Source organism: Phoca vitulina, unplaced genomic scaffold, assembly GCF_004348235.1.
Source record: "Phoca vitulina isolate PV1807 unplaced genomic scaffold, GSC_HSeal_1.0 scaffold22, whole genome shotgun sequence".
NCBI classification, from domain to species: Eukaryota; Metazoa; Chordata; class Mammalia; order Carnivora; family Phocidae; genus Phoca; species Phoca vitulina.
In genome coordinates, this window is record NW_022589725.1 from 17,671,110 (window position 1) to 17,677,413 (window position 6,304).

General features: G+C 53.5%; 1 protein-coding gene across 3 annotated transcripts in view; it reads right to left on the reverse strand.

Moving 5' to 3' along the window:
- The window catches only part of SLC23A2 (solute carrier family 23 member 2), a 134,904-nt gene extending 129,521 nt beyond the window's left edge, over positions 1-5,383 (reverse strand). The window contains exon 1 of one of the 3 annotated variants that reach the window (XM_032419974.1): positions 5,285-5,383. The gene's annotated coding sequence lies outside the window, so the exon portion shown is untranslated. The remainder of the gene's footprint in view (positions 1-5,284) is intronic. The other 2 variants (XM_032419977.1, XM_032419976.1) reach the window with 2 other exon arrangements.
- Positions 5,384-6,304: the final 921 nt, after the last annotated feature.

Here is a 6,304-nt window from a genome sequence, read left to right on the forward strand (position 1 = left end):
GGGGGGGGGGGGTGTTGTTCTCTCACTGGCAGCATCCGAAATGCAAATTATCGGGTCCCACCCAGACCTTCTGAATGAGAAACTCTCCAGTTTGAGTTCTACCACGTCAGACAAGGAAGAGATTGTACCCCCAAGCCAGTGGATCTGCCTTTGGAGACAGCAAAGGATTTCAGCCAGCACTGCGGAGGGGACAAGAGAGCCAAACCAATTTGACTATATGAGGAACAGCAGTTCCAGCAGTGCTCTCCATCAGAAGAGGGGTGGAGAAAGACCATCCACAGAGGCCTAACACCATGGCCTCCTGGATGAAGGGATGGTCCAGAATGAAAACGCTAATACAAGTTTAATTTAATGAAGCTGGTGGCAAAGGAATATCACCTCAAAGGGAGACCATGTAAAAGAAAGGCCTATGTGTTGGGGGGAGGGGGGTGTCTTTGTGGATGATTCCTACAGGAAATGCCAGGGGGAACTAACAGAAGGAACAAAGGACCCCGCGGCTCCTGGCTGGCTCAATCAGTGGAGCGTGCCACTCTTGATCTCCGTCAGGGTTGTGGGTTCGAGCCCTACGTTGGGCGCTGGATGTAGAGGTTACTTAAAAAAATAAAATCTTAAAAAAAAAAAAAAAAAAGGGAGGAGCAAAGAACCAAGCTGGGGTACACAGAGGAAACACCATAGCCAGGAATGAAAAACAGGCCAGATTAGAGAAGGGGGGGAGCAAGAAGGATCCAGACCTCAGTCCCCTCAGCTGTAAAGTGGGAACCAGAGTAATACCCATTTCCCAGGGCTGCCGTAATCAAAGGACATTAGTGAACACAGGAGGTGCTAGGCAGAGCACCTGGCACCCAACACTAGCTTCTCTACCCTCTTCTATGCCAACAGGAACGTACAAACCCAGAGCTTCAGACAAGACTTGGGAAGGGCAGTCTATCACTGAGGGCCCCAGATTACTGGAGGTTAAGAGTAGAAATCAAGACCCAAGAGTGAACTCAGGTAAGTTACCCAAACTCCAGATTCTTCATCGATAAAATGCAGCCCAGAACGCCTCTGCCTGCCAGTTGCTGGGACTAACAATATGGACCGCAAGTGCTCAGCACAGAGCTGATGTGCAGTGTTAGTGGGCCCCGTAACTCATGGGGCCCGCTGTCCAGTCTTTCTTGGGTCCCCTCTACTGCCTGAAGAGGCTCCCAGAGGAGAAGTGCATTTTATTACTGCGAATGAAGAAGGCTTTCCTGACCGCTGACCAGAGAAAGCCATGGTTTGGGGCAGCCAGGTAAGCAATGGCCCAAGGCAACTCTGACCCCCTCAACTGAAGGACTCACTGAGGCTGCAGAGAAACAATGAATAAGGAAGAACTGGAGTCATAAGGATGGCCAACAGAAAGGCTTGGGGCCGCAATCTAAAGCTACTGAACAGTGCACGGCAGTGAGGATACTTAAGTCCGAAGTATGACCCTCTGTGAAATTATCCATTGTTCACCACTGTGTTCATTACACTTGAATACTTAGACGTTTCTGTATAGAGCATATATGCAGATCCTGCCTACCACACTTCCTGGGATATAGGAATTTTCAAAGGTCATTTTTGATGAATCCAGCTCTTTGCTTTTTGTGCTATCTTTAGATTCTAGGCCTGCATAACATGCAACCCCACTGAAGTAGTGCAAGAAATGGTTATTGAATAAATGAGTAGATGGAACTCTCCTTCGTGGAGTACATTTTCAGAGGGCCCTAGAAGCCACCTACATCTGAAGTCAGGGACTTGCCGAGGTCAGAGGAGAGAATTAAGACTACGGACATCGAGAAGTTCTCAGAAAGATTTACATTTCCGCAGAGGAGGAGCTCCCCCAAACACCCACTCCCCCTCCCTTTATGACTACATTTGGGTTTGTCAGGTTGGCATGACAACATGCCCTAAACCTGCTCCTCAGCCATCTCAGACATCTTGGGTTCCTTTCATTCTAAGTGCTCAGGCCAGAAACTTGGACATTGCCCTCAACTCTCTTTTGTACATACCGCCCCCACCTCGATTATCTGGTCTATCAGAGATCTCCTCAGCCCCACCTCAGAATCCCATCACTTCTCACCACCTCCACGACTACCCGCCATCACCCTGGTCTGACCACCACCCTCAGCCCTCACCCAGGAGGTCACCCTGCTGCCCTGCCCTCCCTGCTTCTAGTTGATTCTCAAACATCAATAACCAGCATGTCCCTGTTAAAAGCTAGGTCAGTCCCTGTCCCCTCTACTCAAAACCCTCCATCGGCTCCCATTCTCCTCAAAGTAAAATCCATAGACCTTACTGTCACATGGCCTTACATGATTCAACTCCCACTGTCTCTTTGACCCCAAAAACCAAATGCTCTCCTCCTGCCTCAGGGCCTTTGCATCTGCTGCTGCCTCCACTGGAAACATTCCGCCTTCAGATATCCCCATGACTCACTTCCTTCACATCTTCACTTAAAGGTGACTCAGGCCTTCCCTGTCTATCCTTCCTAACATTTCAGCTCCCACGCCAGCATTTAATACCCTCAATCCTGCCAGATTCTTCTTCAGGGCATGAAATCTCTTTGCCTCCTCATCAGAGTGTGAGCTCCATGTGGGCAGAGAATCTCCATGCAGCAACCAGAGCACCAAAAACACTGCCTGGCACACCGCAGGTTCTCAATAAATGTACTAAATATGTGAAAATCCTATGAAAAGTATAAGCTGCAAGCAAACCTCAATTATTCAAGTGTCAACGATCTAGAACCTAAGACAAAATAACAGGCTAGAAATAGCAAAGCTGGGGAGAAAAGGAAGACAGTGCCATAAGGCACACACAGTATGCCTTATGGTATCAGTAATGCACAGCTCAGTAATGCACAGCTTAACCTGGAGCAGGAATGTTCCCTAGCAAAAGAATAAAAGCCCAGACAGGCGGTCCTCTGAGAAGAGAATAACTGGAAGAACAGCAGGGAGTAAAAATGAATTAATGAGGCTAGCTGGCATTGGGAACAGACCAGTGTGTTGGGAGTTTTATAGGCAAGGCCTGGAAACAGGTCAGGGAAGGACTGTAAAATGTTTAAATTAGAAAAGAAGCCTAAGAGGATTAAATAAAAATAAGTTTTTAAAAAGCTTTCATTTACAAGTACAAAGCACTATGTAATTGCAAATTATGACTGCTGACTTTTAATTCCCTTAAGCAAAATGGGAAAATTCCTCAAGATACCAGTGGTGCCAGAAAGGAGTCCCCAAAAGGATCCCAGCTTTGTCTTTAGAGACACTGAACAGGATGGCAATAGCCAATTCAGGACTTCTAATATCCCAGACCTTAGGCTCCTTGAGGGCAAAAGACGGAATGTTACTCACCAATGATTTGTTCAACAGCACCTGGCACCAAATTAGCAGATGGACTACCGGAAGGCTATGTGAGCTCGCTCCTGCCACACCTAACTCCTGCACTACTAAGACCTCTAGCCTTTGCTACGCAAACGAGACAGACGATGTAGCTGGCATGAAACCTAGCAAAACCCTCTACAGATATTCTAGCCAAGTACTTTCATAAGCATTTTTGAAACATCCTAACAGACATTAGAACTCAGCTTCATTAACTTTGCCACAGTCAGAAAATACAACTGCCATGCAACCATGTGAAAAAAGAAAAAAAGTCAATATGTAAAGTTCCTGAAATACCTCTTTCCTTAAAAAAAAAAAAAAAAAAAAATCACTCCCCACTCAGAGCAAAAAAAAAACCAAGAGAAATGCCCTGGAATTCAAAGAAAGAATCGGTCGCCATTTTGACAAAGGAAATGGTCTAGAAAGCAGATAGCTCCTGCTCAGGCTGTCAGGTGAAACAGGTAGCTTGGCTGGACACACCTGCTCACCTCTTTCAACTAACAGGTGTGCCATAAGGGCTTACACTGCACACCCACCGCTGGCCATTTAAAAGGCTGGTGCCCAAACGCTATTAAATTCTGGATAAGTGAAAAGAGACCACTAGTGACAGGTTCACAAGTGATCCTGATAAGAGTCCACCATAACGCAGGACAGAATTCCGAATCTCTGAGCTGAAAGGCCCTTTATAAATCTCACCATATTCCAACACCTTCGGGGCTATCCAGGGAAAGTCATGTGCGAAGGTAAAAAGGCAGGTGTAGACAACTGGAAATGGTGAGGCCCCAGCCCAACAGCATTCAAATGCAAAATCATAAAAATAAAAAACCTTCAGCTACCCCGGATTCTTGTCTCTGGCTTTAGAGAGGAAGAAACTGGCCGCGAGAAGTCACATGGCCAATTAATGACAGCTCAAACCAGACTGCCTCGGGACTCCCGGTCCCATGTCCTCGCACATCACCGGCCTTCTCAGCACACCCAAACGTCAGCAGGGACAGCATCGTCCCCCTCCCATCTTCCAGCATTGCAAGAATAAAAGTAACAGCCCCCGCTGACGCCCCAGACCCAGAAATCAATTATGGGTGACTTTCTTCCACCTGCAGTTACCCTCATTTACCCTTTGCTCTGACAATCAAGAATTTCTCATCAGTCATGCTTAAAACCCCCAGCCTGTAGGCCGAGTTCCTGTCAGCTACCCACTCAAGGGTATATCCAGAGTCAAAGGACGGTGAAAATTCTGAGCCCTTAAAGTAGTCACACTCGAAAATGTCAATTTCTCCTTCCAGCAAGGTAGCAACAAGGGGAATTCGCGACCCCCGGGGGAACAGGCCGAAGAGAAAGGCCCTGGGGTCCGAGGAGCGGCTTCTAAAATTACTTGGCGCAGCCTTTGTAGGAGAGAAGAAAGCAAAAAATGTACAAGGCACCCCCCCGCCGCCCTCTTGATGGCCCTGAATTCCGGGGGCGCGGGGATGCCCGCGCGCACCTCCCGGGGAGGGACGAGGGGAGAGCGACCCCAGGACGCGCGGGCCGAGGGCCCGGGAGGAGGCGGCGGCCGCGGCCAGCCGGGTCCCGGGGGACCCACTTACCTCCCCGCGGCGCGGCCTGAGGGCCCGAGCGCGCTGCGGCTCCCGGGGAGGGCAGGGTGAGCGCCCAGGGGCCCGAGCGGGCCCGGTGGGGCGGCGGAGGCTGGGGGTTCGCCGGGCATCCACGGGTCCCGCGGCCACCCAGGCCCGCGAGTGCGGGGACCCGGGGGACCGGCCGGGGCTGGGGGGGCGCAGGCCGCGCCGCGGGGCCGGTGACAGCGCGCGGGGGCCGTGCCAGGCCGGCCTCGTGGGCGCGGCGGGCACCTCGCGGCCCGGCCCGGCAGGTGCGGCTCGCGGGCAGGGCGGGGGACGCGGCGGCCCGGCTCTCACCTGGCTGCAGCTCGCTGGGCTCCCGTCCTGCCGCCGCGCCTCGGCGCCGCAGTGCCAGCCGCCGCCGCCGCCGCCGCCGCCGCCTCCGCCTCCGGTCCCCGCGACAGCCGCCTGCAAAATGGCGCCGCGGAGGGGCGGGCCGGGGGCGGGGAGCCGCGGAGCCGCCCGCCCCCGCGCCGGCCCGGGACCCACCTCCCTCTCCGCCCCCGACCCCCCGCCCGCCGGCCTCCCCCGGGGGAGGGGCTGCCCCCCCTCACGCGGGGTCCCGGGCTGGGCAGCCGGCCCCCACCCCAGCCGCTCCCCGCGGCGTTCCCCGCGCGCACCCCCACCCCATGTCCCTTTGAGCTCCCCTCCCTGCGTGGAAATCGCCCCCCTTCTCGCGCCTTCCCGCCACACCTGCTCCTGGGGCCCACCTGGAATGCAGAGCTCCCGCCCGGAGCCTCCCCCTCCCGGCTCCCCCCTTTTACCCTGCCTGACACTGAGCCCTGTCATCGCTGCGGGAAGATAATCGTGCAGTTGGCGCGATGCATTGGGCTCAGGGGGCTGGAGGTTTTAAGGCAATTTCACCGTTTCTCGGGTTAGGCCGTCAGGTTTTTTTAACTTACTGGAGGAGAGGTCCTCATTACATCATGCAGACACGGTAATACAGCCCGAGGTTTCTCAGACTCCACTGCCCTGGGGATCGTGTTTAACTGCGGGTTGTGATTCAGCGGGTCTGGGGTGCAGCCCGAGATACTGCATTTCTAAAAAGCCCCCGTGGTGATGCCGCTGGTTGAGGGCCGCTGAGCGGAAGGGGCTGCAGGTAAAATTTAGCGCATCGCAGCCCCACCTTGAGCGCTTGGGTGAGACGCACGTGGTTGGGCCCCACCCCCCCACACACCCGGGCTGCTGAGGCCGGAGGTCTGGAGCGAGAGGAACTTGCATTTCTGACAGCTTCCCAGGTGATGCTGCAGCTGCCGTCTGATGTTCACACTCCGCGAGCCACTGCTGAAGACTATCTGAATACACGGCCAGAAACAA